Source organism: Corythoichthys intestinalis, chromosome 4 (genome assembly GCF_030265065.1).
Source record: "Corythoichthys intestinalis isolate RoL2023-P3 chromosome 4, ASM3026506v1, whole genome shotgun sequence".
Classification (NCBI taxonomy): domain Eukaryota; kingdom Metazoa; phylum Chordata; class Actinopteri; order Syngnathiformes; family Syngnathidae; genus Corythoichthys; species Corythoichthys intestinalis.
Genome location: NC_080398.1, coordinates 32,263,629 through 32,281,418, shown reverse-complemented (window position 1 = coordinate 32,281,418; position 17,790 = coordinate 32,263,629). Strand labels below are relative to the sequence as shown.

Sequence of the window (17,790 nt, the reverse complement as noted above, 5' to 3'; positions counted from 1 at the left end):
GCCACCCTCCTCCAGGGAACGAACTGTAAATTGCTCTCCGCCGGGCGGTTTGCCGATCCGCAAAGAAACTCGACAACCGGGTCGTCATGTCAAATAATCCAGGCTAGTTATGTGTGATTTTCCACTTCGAAGACTTTGAAACATCCCTCGGTTCGGGTTAGCATGTCGGCTAGCTGTCACTCCTTCTGGTCTGTTTACATTCTCCGAAGCCGGGGAAGGGAAATCACATATGTCCGATTTAGGTGTCATAAAATATCGTTCGGCAGGTGTGACAGTAAAGGTAAAGTCGACTGTTTTGACCATTATGGAGTAATTTTGCCATGTCGTCTTGAATAAATGGATTTTTATTATTTTATATTCCATTTAGCACAAGTTATTTGTCATGACCATGCCATTTATTTAGCAATTGGGGAAAGTACTTGGGTAAAAAGAATATCCTGTAAAAATATTGAAGTAAAGAGACAGAAACAATGACATTTTGCCGCTCTCTTCGTCGCGTTTTCCTCATTGTGAATAGTTCCCCCTCGACAGGCTGACTGGTCCTTCTCAAGCCATTTATATAGCTATTGGGGAAAATACTTGGATAAAAAGAATATCCTGTAAAAATATTGGGAGTAGAGAGACTGAAACAATGACATTTTGCAGCTGTCTTCGTCTCGTTTTCCTCGTTCTGAACAATTCCCCCTCAATGGGCTGAATAGTAAAACCGATGAGCCTAGTCTACCGCTGACGTCATCCACCTGTTGGGGACGCTAAAGCCCTATAATTGTAGGCGTGGCTAACCAGCAGATTAAAAGACTAATTTCTCGTCATCTGCGCTTTGCTAAATTGTTGTATATGGTCGAATCGTCTCAAAATATGATTCTAATTCACATAATAATGCCATTTAAGACTTTTTTTCTGGTGTCGTATGCTCTTTAATGTTGTTTGGCTGTTGACTGCCTCGTTTATGGTGTGAAGCTAACAGGTTATCAAAGGCACAATGTTGTTAGATGGTATACATTAAGTTCCGTTTGACTGATTTGAAACCATTAATTTTAAAAGCATCCAAGACGCATTGTCATCATTTCAGAAGTCTTTGTTGGTTTTGATGTGATGATGGTGTGGCTGTTTTCTTTTTGCTTGGTTTTGCAGTTGTTTTGCATCCATGACCTCATTAATAGTACAATATACAAAGCCAACCATTTCACTGAACAGGTATTTGATGTGTAGTCAGGTTGCCCATCAAATTGATCGGCAACTAATTATTAATTCTTAAGATACATTGATTTGTTGTCCTTGATGAAAACTTTGTAATTAATGTAGAATTAAATGTGAGAAAATACCTGCTTTTGCTTTGGAAAACTGATACAATTACAGTCACATTCATAGGCCCAGTTTTCCCAACTGATACCGTAATTTCCGAACTATAAGGCACACAAGATTATGAGCTACACTGACCAAATTTCACAAAATTTTATAAATAAATCCACATAAATGCTGTACCTGAGTAAACCGCACCACCTGACTTAACATTGAATATTTACATAGATGTTACGCAAAAAAAACAAAAAAAAAAACGCACCGACTCGTGTTGTCTGAATGCGTAGAAACAAACTAACTTTAAAAAAACAGGTCACCGCAAACATATATAATCCACTTTACTTTGCCTTATAACCTTGAAGTGGAGGAAATCCTCTTAAAAATTGTTAGCGGCTAGCACTTATATAGCAGCTTTGTGTTAATATACTGTGACAATAAAGTCCTCCAAGTACCAGTTGAAAACGACTAATCAGCGCTAGCGTCGCATTCTCTTGTTGCAAATAGTGGATGCCCATCCATTTAAAATTCTTTTGTAGCAGCAAAGAGTAGCAGATGGAGCCATATTCATCGATAAAATCCTGAGTTTTTGAGTAAGTCTGACAATTTTCTGGCAAGCTTTATCGGTGCAAGTGTAGCGGCTGAGAGCTATATCATGGCAAAATTTGGAAAGCCATTATTTAAAAAAAAAAAAAAGGTATAATCCATTATTTAGTTATTCACAAGAAATTATGAAGCTCGTTTGTCCGCGAAAAATAAAAAATCCATAAATAAGCAGCTTCCTTGTAAAAGCCATTTTACCAATTTGGAAAGCCATTATTTAAAAAAAAAATGTCTAATCCATTTTTTTATGTTTAACAAGAAAATATGAAGCTCCCCCCAAAATGAAAAAATCCATAAATAAGCAGCTTCCTTGTAAAAGCCGCAGGGTACAAACGGCGAGAAAAAAGTAGCGGTTTATAGTCTGAAAAACACGGTAGTTTTGTGCCGCTAAATTGTTAAGCCCAGAGTAACGTAAGAGTAAATAGCGTTTTTGATATGAGTCGACTGACTGCACAAACAAAGGTGATTTGTCGACTATTAAAAAAAAAAAAAAAAATTTGCTTGTGCAACCCCTAGTTAACAAAATGCTAACCATTCCACTGCTGGTTTTTCAAAGACACGTCAATGTATTTGATCTGTACCAAAACAATATTTATTATTCAGCTGACCATCATTAGCAGTAGAAACTTTTTTCAACCGGTTTTTCAAAGAAATTACAACTATGTCAAGACGTAATTTACATTCGATATTCCTTAGGTCTATTAGACACTAAATCTTTGATGTTTACATTCAGTATATCAAAGACACTAGGAGACTTTATTTGAAATTTAATCAAAATCACCAGTTGAAACGACAAATGAGGCTTTCTTAACTCATTCACTCCCAGCCATTTTCACTGGTGCCACACCCCTCGCTCCCGGCCGTTTTACTGGATTTTGACTGATTTTGCAATGCCCACAGAAAATTCTGCACTTCTATTGCTATATAAACATTGAACCCACCAAAAGATTAGACTAACTTTTTTCCTTCTGAAAGAAGAAAGTAGGGCTGCAGCTATCGAATATTTTAGTAATCGATTAATCGATAGACTATTTAGTTCGAGTAATCGGATAAGGAACATGAAAAATTAAAATACCTGAGCTGAGCCTCAAACAGTATGATTTTTTTTTTTTATGAGAATTTATGTACAACAAAAGAACAATTGGCTAACTTACATAGAAAAAGTCTGCTAGCTTAGATGCTATAAAATGCTAAAGTTTTTTTTTTACAATCCTCTTAACAAATGGTTCGGACTCATATTCCCGCAAAAAACGGCAAAATATACCTATAAACTTATTATGGATGCATTAAAAAAACATTAGCTCAAGCAAAAACCTAGCTTACGTTGGTCTTAACAGGGAACAGTTGAATTCAGCCATGTGAAAAGAGGCAGACCAAAGGGCAGTGTATCCATCCTAAACAATAACACTACATGCAAACACTTTCAAAATTAACCATTACAACCCCACTTTAAACGAATACTCGAAGCAACAAAATTTAATTTGAATATTTTTTTTTCTCATCGAATACTCGAGTTAATCGTTGCAGCACTAAAAGTAAGTTCATATCTTTTTCCATTCTTTAGAAATCAGCATTAGAAAATAGCTTGGTTTGAGCAATTTTCCAATTTCTGATGAAAAAAAACTGAGAAATTGAGCTTTTTGTGAAAGCATACATTTCAAACATAACTTTGACTTTAACACAGCTATTTTTTGCTTTAGCTCCATCCCAAACATCTGAATAATGATTTCCTTCTACAAAATAACATAAACAACAAGACAAATAGAGCTTTTGATATCAAAGTAACAATTTATTTACACATAAGTAACTGATAGATGACGCTGTTGTGGCCGCGACAGCCGGGTAAACTTTTCTCTTATCGCCGCCTGTCTCATAAAGATGGATTTTTCTGAGTCTCTGCGGGGTCTGCTCGGCGAGCAGCACGGACTCAACGGCATCGTCCGCTGCACTGGTGGTCCCGGTCGTTCTGCTCGGTCGTCCAGCACCTGGCGTCCTCCAGGTTGTTCTCCGTTCGGTCGTCTTCCGCCGGCGCCCCAGCCTTGCGTCCCAACCGTTCGTTGCCTTTGAATCGGGTAAATCGCTTTGAGCACCTTGAAAGGTGGAAAAGCGCTATATACAGGGGTGCACATAATTTTTTCGCCCAGGTTCTCAGAGGAGGACCTGGAGATGTGACTTGGTCCTCATTGAGCTTGAGAGCCGACCCGCCTGATTCGATAAATTTATGACAAGCTTTACTTAGAGCCAATTAACTTTAATTAATTATATTAACAATTAATGCTTGATTAACATCAACTGGCACAACAAAATTGGCATTACTTTGAAGTGAAATGTAAAGAAATAAACATAAAAGCACCAATTCAAAATAAAGGGCATTATGCGGCTCCCACATTAACTCCAAGCCTTTTTAAAAGTGGGATGTCCTCCTCATAAGACCTCATTGAACGTGCATGTTTAGCTTTGTAAAATGCGAGCAAAAACACGTTTGTCAGCGGATGTCGCTGTTCATTACCTTTATTCCGCGACTTGTCCATAGGGCGAGTGGGGTCATGTCTGACATCGATAGTTTGCTTAATTGCCACATGCTCTGTTTTTTTTCGTGCTTTTCAAAGTTTGGATGGCTGAAATTCTTTGACCCTACATAAAATGCGCTGGTCTTATCGGCGACATTGGGATTCTCACGGCACATTTTGTACCGCATTTCTGTGCGAGCATCATTTGCTTCTAGCCATGGTACCTCCTGTAGCCACTTTTCAGCAAAAGTCCTTTTTTTCGGTAGCTCCGGTGACGTCTCTGTCGTCTTCCTGTCTTTTGACGGGGGTGGGGGAACACGGAAGTAATTACTCAGTGTGGCCTGCCTCTTCGACATTTTGAGAAGTTATTTTCTCGTGTCCAGTGGTCAGCCATCGGTACGCAAAAGCGCATGGAAGCCGTTGAGGGCCAGCGCGTTTGTCTACGTCTAGTACGCATGCGCGCATGCGGACCACTTATGTGCACCCCTGGCTATATAACACCATTTACCATTACCATTTGTGTGTCTTACCAAATGCGCTACTGCCCTCCAGTGGCCAGTTTTATATTGCTTTAAAATGGATTTTCAGCTTTGTGCTTTGGAGCTAAATTGAATCAGAACCCAGATATGCCTCTTGTAAAAAAAAAAAAAAAAAAAAGAAACGTAAAGCACGCATAAATACATCTTTGGGACACTGAAACAATTAAAAATAGAACATATTTATTTGATGTTAATGATGAGTTAAAATGTTAAAATGTTAAATTTTGTTACATGTTTACAAACATCATTGGTCCGGTTGGTCAAAGACTGCATTTTATGTTGTAATGAAAACATGCATGTTTGATTAATCCAAGACGTTATTTCATCATTTTGGAAGACTTTGTTGGTTCAAACGGTTTGTATTGAAGTCATCTGGCTGTTGACGGCCTCATTTGCAAAGAGCATCAATCACTGCCACTGCGGTTTGCGCTAAACATGAAGCTAACCTTTTCACTGCCGCTCCCAGCCCAGTTTGTTATGATACCCGAGGATAAAAGACATGTTGTTTTCCTCGAGGACTCTAATCTATTTTGGACCCCCCTCCCATTTAAAAAAATAAAATAAAACTAGGTTGGCTCACATGAAGGATTTGGCTGGAGGAAGTAATTTGAAAGTAGAATAATCACCAGAGGAGATTTTGCAGTCTTGGTGGGGGGGAAGAGTTGCCCGGGAAACAATTAAGCTTTCTCAAGATAATCCTTGCCAATGTGTGTGTATGTAAGGGGATGGATGTGTGGATGGGGGTGATACCTAATAATTACTCAGCGCTGATATATATGGCAGCAGCAGCAGCGCAGGAGTAGCGACATTAGCTCAGGCTCGTTTGGTATGCCGCTCGCTTGCTGCTTTTCGCCCGGACCGAGCTCGCTTGAAAGGTTATTCATTTGAGCGGCTGCGACAAATGAAGTCACAGGCTGTTGGCCGTCTTCAGGAGGCAGGAAGGAGAGCGCCGCTAAAGACATCCACTTGGGAGCGTTCCATAAACCTACTAGTGGGTGGCTTGGTGGGAGGGATCGAGCTGGGGGCTAGTTGATTTATGTCATCTACTCTGCCTCACTCGCCACATCCTCACCAAACCGTCTCGGTGGAGGGTTTCACCTTGGGTGGATGTGTGTTATTTCATTAACTCGTTGCCTGTCATTGACAATGATTGACACCCAATTCATTTAAAATGGAAGAGCTGACTTTGAATTTGTGCGGCAACGAATAATCGATTAACTCGAGTATTCGATTAGAAAAAAAGATTTGAATTAAATTTTGCTGCTTCGAGTATTCGTTTAATTTAAGTGGCGTTGCAATGGTTTATTTTGAAAGTGTTTGGATTTAGTTTTATTGATATCGGTGGATACACTGCCTTCTAGTCTGCCTAATTTGACATGGCTGAATCCAAATGCTCCCTGTTAAGACCAACATAAGCTAAGTTTTTGTTTGAGCTTTTGTTTTGTTTTTAAATGCATTCTTAATTTAGTTTATAGGTATATTTAGCCTATTTTTGTGGGAATATGTGTCTGAACCATTTGTTAAGAGCACTGTAAAAAAAAAAGTTAATTTATAGCATTTAAACTAGCAGACTTTTGCTATGTGTGTTAGCCAATTGTTCTTTTGTTGTACATAGATCCTCATTTATTTATTTATTATACCATTTGAGGCTCAGCTCAGGTAATTTAATTTTTCACGTTCCTTATCCGATTACTCGATTATTTGAACTAATGGTTCTTTGATTAATCGACTACTAAAATAATCAAAAGCTGCAGCCCTACTTTGAATGGTCATGTTTTATGCCAGTGGTCAGCAACCCGTGGCTCTAGAGCCATATGCGGCCTTTAGCGCTGCCCTACTAGCTCACTTGGGCTTTTTCAAAAATGTTTGAAAATATAAAAAGATGGGGGAGGGAATTTTTTTTTGTTTGTTTTGATATGTTCAGGGTATCGGCGGGGTCTTAAAAGGTCTAATAATGTCTTGAATCCAATAATTTTGATTTAAGGCCTAAAAAATGTCTCAAATTCTCCTAAAGTCTCACAAAAGGGTCTTAAATACGATTTTGAAAGATTTAAAAATCGAGTGATGTTCCTTTCATTTAGAACATGCATAAACATTTCGATTATTTTAGGAAGGCAAAACCTAACTACAAAGCGGAACTACTGTACCTGTGCCGCTTGCTCATTTTCCTTCAAGTCTGTTTTACGTATTTTTTGCCAGTATTGATGTGAAACTTCAATATGGTCTTAAAAATGTCTTTAAATGTCTTAAATTTGACCGGTTGAAACCTGCAGAGACCCCGATGGTTTCTGTGGAAGGGCAAACACAACATAAACATTCTTCTTATTCATCAATATTGTAAGGAAGTTAAACTTGAAGCGGCATCGAACAACAGAATAGTCACATCAGGTATGGGAATCGAGAAACGGTTCTTCTAGAGAACTGGTTCCGCGTGTTCCGATTTCATGGAATCGCTTGACAATTTATCTAACGATTCGCTTATCGATTCCAACCAGCACAATTTACGTTTCGAAACTTACGCATGCTAAACACGTTGGATTCGGCAAGCACGGCTACGTGATGACTCATGGAGAGACTTCTCCGCAAGTGTAATCTGGAGAATCATTGCCGAGTGAATTTGCATTGATTTTACAGGCCATGTCATTATTCATGAGACTACTTTAAAAAAATGGTGATCCCCCCCCAAAAAAAGTCTATTAATGGGTCTATCATATTCCTCACCGAATACTCGATAAGAAAAATATAACATATATGCACCTAAAATAATCCTAAACAAATTTATTAGCAATTGTAATACTAAAGATTCCATGGGTACGCGTTCGTTCCCATAGCAACCAGTCAGTTACTTCCTGTTATTGTCCTACGTCATCCGCGCTGCATATTCTGGGACCGAGAATAGGCGTAAGGTGCGCATTTCGAGCAAAGGACCGCCATTGTTAGAGGAAGTATTGATCTGTGTGCGTCCATGAACGAATGTAAGTATTTCCTCTTCATGCCATAAGGTTCTTATGATAAATTAGAGCCGTTATTTGCGCGTCCGTTTCGTGTTTTTAATGTTACGTTGCCTGGTTGCTCCCGGTCGTTCTCCCTGCGTCGGGGAGAGCGTTGTGTACATTATACAGTGGGGCAAATAAGTATTTAGTCAACCACTAATTGTTTAAGTTCTCCCACTTGAAAATATTAGAGAGGCCTGTAATTGTCAACATGGGTAAACCTCAACCATGAGAGACAGAATGTGGAAAAAAAAAAACAGAAAATCACATTGTTTGATTTTTAAAGAATTTATTTGCAAATCATGGTGGAAAATAAGTATTTGGTCAATACCAAAAATTGTTATGTACCCTTTGTTGGCAATAACGGACCCCAAACGTATTCTGTCATTCTTCACAAGCTTTTCACACACTGTGGCTGGTATTTTGGCCCATTCCTCCATGCATATCTCCTCTAGAGCAGTAATGTTTTGGGGCTGTCGTTGGGCAACACGGACTTTCAACTCCCTCCACAGATTTTCTATGGGGTTGAGAACTGGAGACTGGCTAGGCCACTCGAGGACCTTGAAGTGTTTCTTACGAAGCCACTCCTTTGTTGCCTTAGCTGTGTGTTTGGGATCATTGTAATGCTGAAAGACCCAGCCATGTCTCATCTTCAATGCCGTTGCTGATGGAAGGAGATTTTCACTCAAAATCTGATACGTGGCCCCATTCATTCTTTCCTTTACACAGATCAGTCGTCCTGGTCCCTTTGCAGAAAAACAGCGCCAAAGCATGATGTTTCCACCCCCATGCTTCACAGTGGGTATGGTGTTCTTCGGATGCAATTCAGTATTCTTTCTCCTCCAAACACGACAACCTGTGTTTCTACCAAAAAGTTCTGTTTTGGTTTCATCTGACCATAACACATTCTCCCAGTCCTCTTCTGGATCATCCAGATACTCTCTAGCGAACCGCAGACGGGCCTGGACGTGTAATGGCTTCAGCAGGGGGACATGTCTGGCAGTGCAGGATTTGAGTCCCTGGCGGCGCATTGTGTTACTGATAGTAGCCTTTGTTACTGTGGTCCCAGCTCTCTGTAGGTCATTCACTAGGTCCCCCCGTGTGGTTCTTGGATTTTTGCTCACCGTTCTTGTTATCATTTTGACGCCACGGGGTGAGATCTTGCATGGAGCCCCAGATCGAGGGAGACTATCAGTGGTCTTGTATGTCTTCCTTTTTCTAATAATTGCTCCCACAGTTGATTTCTTTACACCAAGCGTTTTACCTACTGCAGATTCAGTCTTCCCAGCCTGGTGCAGGTCTACAATTTTGTCTCTGGTGTCCTTCGACAGCTCTTTGGTCTTGGCCATAGTGGAGTTTGGAGTGTGACTGACTGAGATTGTGGACAGGTGTCTTTTATACCGATAATGAGTTAAAACAGGTGTCATTAATACAGGTAACGAGTGGAGCCTCGTTAGACCTCGTTAGAAGAAGTTAGACCTCTTTGACAGCCAGAAATCTTGCTTGTTTGTAGGTGACCAAATCTTTATTTTCCACTCTAATTTGGAAATAAATGCTTTAAAAATCCCAAAATGTGATTTTCTGTTGTTTTTTTTTTTCTCACATTCTGTCTCTCATGGTTGAGGTTTACAATTACAGGCCTCTCTAATATTTTCAAGTAGGAGAATTTGCACAATTAGTGGTTGACTAAATACTTATTTGCCCCACTGTATATCGTGATACTTTGTATCCCAAAAGGTTATCGATATGCTCCTGCCAAGAATAAAGATATTGTTTTAAAAAGGTGTCAATGTCTAAAAAAATAAATAAAAAGGAGCCAATAAGTTGCTACCAAAATCTTTGACCATAATATTCTCAGTTAACTCTAAGGCTGCATTGACTGTGCACGACGCCCAATCCATTTAGACTGGGAACGTTCGTTCATTCGAAACCAGAGCATTCACAGTCATTCTGTCCGATTTTCAGGGGATTTACAGGTCACTTGCATTCTTTTTAGGGCATTTACAGGTCATTTCCTATTCAGTTTGAGTCACTGCCTATTCATTTGGGTGATTCCCAGATCACTTCCGGTTCTGTAACTCAAAATAAACAGGAAGTGACCCATAAAATACCCCCAAATCAACAGGAGGTAACTGAAAATCAACAGGTAAATGACTTTAAATGGCCCAAAATTATCTCATTGCCTGGCATTGGTTGCCACTGACGGCCATAGGATATTCTACAACATTCGTTCATTCGCTGCCATCCCTCCCACTTCAAATGGTTTGAACGTCTACTAGTGATAAACTCATTCCAATTCACAGCAGAAGCTTGCTTTTCTGTTTATTAGTTGTTTGTAGAATATCCTAGAATGATTTCCTGACCAATGTATCGATAATCGTTGTATCGCCAGATCGTTAGCGTGAGCAAATCGTATCGTATCGTGAGGTACCACGAGGTTCCTACTCCTAATGACTACTGTTTCCAAGTATTAACAAAGTAATAAATTAGAATGTGGAGAAAAATTTTGACATGATATAAAAATTTTTTAAAAAGCTGACTACAACATTGGAACAAATACACCAATTTAAATTTTAATCAGCATAAAAAGTCTTCACCGTCAGTGGCAGCCAATGACTTAAATAGCAACAGGAGGAAAAACTTGAGCATGTTTGACACGGTCATTATTCTCCATTCTGTTTATACAGCGCTCCCACCTGCACACACGTCGGAGTCATTTTACTGTTCATTAAACATCGTTCGACAAAGAGAAACAGACATCCAGTATGCGGCGTGGTCACCTCCCATTTATGATTGGCTCATTCCACAAGTGAAAAGACTCGTGTGATTCCGGAGAAGCCGATCAAGCGATGTCGTCATCGAAGGCGACAGCAAAGCGACAGACGGTGTTACGTCAAAGCAGCGGGAGGCAATTAAAGTGTAGTAGGTGTCAAAATGCAAGAATTGAGTAATATCCCGACTCATATCCCACAAATCCCGCTCTCCTGTGTATATGAGTCACTCCATCTTCATGTATGCACCCTGGAGACAGTGCTAGGCTTTTTGATTGACGCTGCCTTAGAGTGGTAATAATGTTTATTGTGCTTTTACAATGAGTCGTGCTCATATATTATCCGAGATCCTGTAAAAATGCCAGATTGAGACAGATAATTAGATGACACTTGCGCGTGCTGTGGCAAACAACAATTTGTTGGAGGAAGAAGGAAGTTCAGTGCCGAGTGCACTTTTCCCGTTCATTTAGTGGTAGTTTCGGCTTCGATGCTAGTCGTTTAATTCACACGTTGACTTTCACAGATGTTTTATTATTCATTAGATTTAGGCAAATCTGCTTCAAATGAGAATTTGCTGTACCTTGGCAACGATCGCAATCGAAATCAGACAGCAACAATTGCTTTCAACTAGTGCTGCAGCTGTCGATTATTTTAGTAGTCGATTAATCGATGAACTAGTTAGTTCGAATAATCGAGTAATCGGATAAGGAACATAAAAAATTAAAATACCTGAGCTGAGCCTCAAACGTTATAGAAAAATAATCTTTGTACAGCAAAAGAAGAATTGGCTAACATGCGTAGCAAAAGTCCGCTAGCTTAAATGCTATGAAATGCTAACTTTTTTTTTTCTTTCTTTTTTTTTTTTTTTTAACATCTTAACAAATGGTTTGGACACATATTCCCACAAAAAAAGGCTAAATATACCTATGAACTAAATAACGAATGCATTAAAAAAATAGCTCAAACAAAAACTTATATTGGTCTTAACAGGGAGCAGCTGGATTCAGCCATGTGAAATGAGGCAGACTAGAGGCAGTGTATCCGCCCAAATCAATAAAACTAAATGCAAAAACTTTCAAAACAAAGTATAAAAATGCAACTTTAATTAAAGGAATACTCGAAGCAGCAAAATTTAATTCGAATCTTTTTTTCCTAATCGAATACTCGAGTTAATCAATTAATCGTTGCAGCACTACTTTCAACTAGGACAACAGCTGTCAAGTCAAAGTTTTTTTTTATTGCATTAAACCTACACAAGAAATCACAAAGGGCTACATAAACAAAAAACGGTTGAAAAACTGTTGTGGTCAAAACATTGGGCATTTAAATGTTAGAGAAATAATCATCATACTATAATTTACCGCAATCCGACTGTCTGTCCATTTTCATTCGGAAACTATGACTGGATGCACTCTTGGATGCACTCTCCCGCATGATGGGAGATAATGACTGCTTTCGTGCTCAAACGATTAATTGATTAAATCAAGTAATTCGATTAGAAATTACAGTGGCGCTGTAATGATTTGTTTTGAAAGTGTTGCAATTAGTTTCATTGATTTGCGAGGATACACTGTCCTCTAGTGGTAACAGTGAATATGACATAACTCATCTAACATGGTCGAATCCAGCTGCCCCCTGTTAAGACCAACACAAGGTTGTAAGTTTTTGTTTGAGCAAAGATGATTGTTTATGCTTTTGTAGTTTAGTTTAGAGGTGTACTTATCAGTTTTTGTGAGAAAATGTGTTGGAACGATTTGTTAAAAGCATTGAGAAAAAAAAACCGGAGCATTTTTCAGCAGCTAACTTGCTATGCAACTTCTTTTGTTGTACTTAGATCCTTTTTTATACTGTTTGAGGCTTAGCTCAGGTATTTTGATTTATTTTAAAATGCATTTATCACTCTTGTGAAATGAAAGTGCAATTCTGCAAAGTTTGAAGAAATACTCAGGTTTTTTATTTTATCGCATGTAATGCTCGTTCGTAAGTGAAATCTTGGCAAGTCAAAAAAAAAAGTTATTGCAAGCATAAACGTTTTTTTCGTTGTTTTGCATCTCCCAAAATGTATTCTGCAATGCATTAAATGTTTGTAATCCGATTACTCGATTATTCAAACTAATCGATGTGTTAATCGATTAGTTAAATAAGCAATAGCTGGAGCCCTCGGTCACGTCTACACTAGGACGGATAATAGCCTTAAACGTGTAATTAGTTAGACCATACGACATGTCGGCTACACTAATCTGCCTCTTATCTGTGCAAGAATTTACACAGATAAGTTAGCCGGCTAATATTACCCGCCGCTTAATCTAGACTAGTGTGTCCGTACAACAATCTGATACTGAAGCTACGTCTACACTGGGACAGATAGTTTTCTCAAGGGTATTTTGCCGACTATTTTTATACCTGTCCGCACTTGCGTTTAAGGTGCGTTTAAGGCCCCCTCCCTGCTTCTTCAAGGTATGCCTGCATTTGCCCAAACTACACATGCTTTGAAAGGACCAGCTTCATATGTTAGGTCATCACCCGCATGTTATACCTCTGAACCGGAAACTCATTACTCGCCGGCGTGAAATTTCGAAATTACTACACCTTCTAGACCAGGGGTTGGGGAATCCGTTTTGTCATCAGTTTTTTTCGTGGACGCAATTGAATATGTCATGTGAGAGTGAAAGGAGCGCATGCTTGGCTTTTTTGAGCAGTCGCCAAGCTGTGATTGAAATAAATCTTTAGAAAACACCAAAAGCTTGACATCTTTACTTGGGATGTTACAGTCGATGCTCTGTTGCGCTCTCACCACATGGAAAATAACAAATAGAAACATATGGTGTGGCGCTGCATGTATTTCCTGGAAGCCGTAACCAGGAGTGCTTGTGCATAACAGTGGCGATCCTTGAAGTGGCGACTGTTTTGACAGGTTGAAATGTCATGAAAAAAACTGATCGCGTGCCACTTTGACTGGGGTCACACGCAGGTCACTTTTCGGGGTTTAATTTTCCTCTACGCATTTTTATATACTAATGTTCAGTCGGCATTGAGTTGGGAGGGGCCAGCCCCACAGCTGGCTGATCGTAGACAACGCGGAAGACGAGCTCTGTAAAAAAACGCTCATCTCCGCTTCATCCACAAATGGGCGTTTCCGCCTGTCAAAACTGTTGCAACTTCCAGGGTTGCCACTGTTATGCAGAAGCACTCCTGGTTGCGCCTTCCAGACAACATACGCAGCGCCACACCAAATGTTTCTATTTATTTTTCCAGTAGAGAGAGCGCAACTGAGCATCGATTGTAACATCCCATGTAACGATGTCAGGCTTTCGTTTTTGTTGTTTTCTAAAGTTTTATTTCGATCACAACTCGGCGAATGCTCGTAAAAGCAGAGTGTGCCCTCAGTCCCTTACTCTCAGTACCGCGTGATGCGTTCAATTGCGATCACAAAAAAAAACAGTGATCACAAAATGGAGTTCCAGACCCCTGGTCTAGAAGGTGTAGTAATTTCTAAATTTCCTGACGGCGAGTAATGTGTTTCCGGTTGAGGGGTAAACCGCGTGGGCGATGACGTAACGCATGAGGCTACTCCTTTCTACGCATGCGGACAGGTATAAAAATAGTCAGCAAAATACCCTGGAGAAAATTATCTGTCCTAGTGTAGACGTAGCCCTAGACTGCTTATTCAAGATTCACAGAATGCAATGGTACCCCAAGACGCGAAATTAATGTTCCAAAGTGGCTTTCATAATTTTTTTTTTTTTTTTTTTTTTTTTGCATAATGAATCTCGTTTTACATGCAAATCGCCTAATTCGTTCCAAGCTCTACTAAAACACCACATTAAATTTTATAATCGGGATAAAACTAGTTTGATTCCAGCTCATTCTACAGACGCAATGACTACTCGAGCTCATAGCAAACACAGAGTGTTAAAAGACGAGCTAATTTCGTCAGCCATCGCTTGCTGTTTGATCTCGCTGTTTGTGCCTTGAAAAAGCATTGCTTGTAATTATTATTTTTTTCTGTTTAGCTGAATAACGTCACATTTTGTGAGGACAGAACAGATGCATTAAAATGATTGAGTTTTTTGCGCAAAAGGCATAGACTGAATTTGACTTTTGGGCCAGGGGAGGCACAACATATTGATGACCCCAAAACGCAGTGTCAGCAATAAAATTAACTTGCAAGAATATTTATAATAATAAGTTGAAAATTTGCGGGGTTTTTTTCCCATCATTCTTGAGGGGAATTCTAAATAAAGCTACTTAGGACAGCTATACTCGCCAAGATCGTCATCCATTGAATATGGTACGCCTGCCGGTGTCGTGTCAATGTAGTTACCCCAGTCAAAAATTGTATCACCTGGGCGGAGCCATATGGAGGTAGATTTGTGTCATCATTATTCGATCAAAAAAATGTGTGAATGCAAATGTAAATTTGAAACTAAAAAAAATGCATTTGAAAGCTATTTTTCTTTTAAAGAAATGTTTTTATTGCAGTCAATTTTTTTTTGAATGAAGCAATGTTTTTTTGCATTTGGGCCACTTTTGGATAGGACATTTGTGTCTTTATTACTCAATCAAAACATAAGTTGCTTCAAACAAAAAATATATATTTTCAAACGAAAAATCCCTTCAATCAAAAAAGGAAAAAATTTCAATCATAGAAAAAAAAGTTTTTGAATGCAAAAAAATATTTGAGACTCAAATATTTGCATTTGAACACTTAATTTTTAATTTAAAAAGTTTGATTTTAGCAATCCTTTTTGTGTTTGGGCCATATTATGGGTAGGACATTTGTGTGTAAATCATTCAATCCCCAAAAAAGTTGCTTCAATCAAAAAAACTATTTTCAAACAAAGAAAAAAATCATTTGAAAAATTTTCCTCTCCTAATTTTTTTTTCTTTGTGAATAATATGCAAAGCAAATGACCGTCTAAGGTGCTAGTCACATGATCTGTTCGAAAAATAATTTTTGACCCATTATAAACATACGGGTAACTTTTTTTGTTCATTTCATTCGTTTTTGTTGTTTGCTTTAATGTTTTACAACCTTTATATATGTATATTAGGTCTGTCAAAATTATCGCGTTAACAGGCGGTAATTAATTTTAATTGATCACGTTAAAATGTTTGATGCAATTAACTCACATGCCCCGCTCAAACAGATTAAAATGACAGCACAGTGTCATATCCACTTGTTACTTGTGTTTTTTGGTGTTTTGTCGCCCTCTGCTGGCGCTTGGGTGCGACTGATTTTATGGGTTTCAGCACCTGAGCATTGTGTAATTATTGACATCAACAATGGCAAGCTACTAGTTTATTTTTTGACGGGAAAATTTTACAAATTTTATTAAAACAAAAACATTAAGAGGGGTTTTAATATAAAATTTCTATAACTTGTACTAACATTTATCTTTTAAGAACTACAAGTCTTTCTATCCATGGATCGCTTTAACAAAATGTTAATAAGGTTAATGCCATCTTGTTGATTTATTGTTATGATAAACAAATACAGTACTTATGTACCGTATGTTGAATGTATATATCCGTCTTGTCTTATCTTTCCATTCCAACAATTAATTTACAGAAAAATATGGCATATTTTATAGATGGTTTGAATTGCGATTAATTACGATTAATTAATTTTTAAGCTGCGATTAACTCGATTAAAAATTTTAATCGTTTGACAGCCCTAATATATTTATACTGTATATAGGAAAGTCAATTACATGCAATGACACTTTTCGGCCACCAGGGGAGCCTGCCCCCCCCCTTAAACTCCGCTTATGGCAAAAGGTAACACATAAAGTAGCAAATCAATTAGGGCTGCAGCTATCGAATATTTTAGTAATCGAGTAATCGACTGAAAATTCTATCGATTAATCGAGTAATCGGATAAAACTTTTTTTTTTCTTTTTCTAGGTAAAGAGCTATTATAAATATACATGACAAAAAAAGACATTTAATCCAATATTGAACTATTTTCAGTCAATCAATGTAGGGCTGCAGCTATCGTATATTTTAGTAGTCGATTAATTGATGGACTAGTTAGTTCATATAATCCAGTAATCAGATAAGGAACATAAAAAATTAAAATACCTGAGCTGAACCTCAAACATTATAAATGTATTTTTAAAAAATGAGAATCTATGTAAAACAAAAGAACAATTGGCTAACTTGCATAGAAAAAGTCCACTAGCCTAAACGCTATAAAATGCTAAAGTTTTTTTTAAAATGCTCTAAACAATTGGTTCAGACACACATTCCCACCAAAAAAACAAAACAAAAAATGGCTAAATATACCTATAAACTAGATTATAAATGCATTTAAAAAAGCATTAGCTCAAACAAAAACTTAGCTTACGTTGGTCTTAACAGGGAGCAGTTGGATCCAGCCATGTGAAAAGAGGCAGACCAGACAGCTGTGTATCCACCCTAATCAATAAAACTAAATGCAAACACTTTCAAAATAAACCATTACAACGCCACTTTAATTAAACGAATACTCGAGGCAACAAAATTTAATTCGAATATTTTTTTTCTAATCGAATACTCGAGTTCATCGATTAATCGTTGCAGCACTAAAATCAATAATTATAAATAATAATGAAAAAATATTCTTGTTGTACTTAGCTCCTCATTATTTTTTTTTATACCTGTTGAGGCTACATACAGGTATAAACATTTGTTTCTTTGTTTTACACCTCCTAAAAATCTGCAAGGCATTAAATGTTATTTGATGACTCAATGAATCTAACTATTTAATACATAGATGAATCGGTTAATTAAATAATTAATAGCTGCAGCCTTAATTTAAGAATATCGTACACTCATTATTCTTTATCAAATCGATTTTGTGTGTGTATGGCTTCAAAACTGACTTTGATAGTGCAATCCATCTCATCATCGTCTCTACCTTCGAATAATTTAATATGATCTCTCGCTGTTTACCCTCACTAAATATTTTCTTCGAGCAGGAATAGGCTCCAAACGTCGTTCAAACGTGACATTTTTTTTTTGCCATTGTTGAAGTTTTTCTCTATTGTTATTATAGTTTCAGTCGTTTTTGCAGTTTGAAAGACAGTTTTCT

General features: G+C 38.0%; 1 protein-coding gene across 1 annotated transcript in view; it reads left to right on the top strand.

Annotated features, from left to right (window-relative positions):
* Window positions 1-17,790, top strand: part of ube2e2 (ubiquitin-conjugating enzyme E2E 2) — a 95,721-nt gene that overhangs the window by 15,279 nt on the left and 62,652 nt on the right. The window lies entirely within an intron of this gene.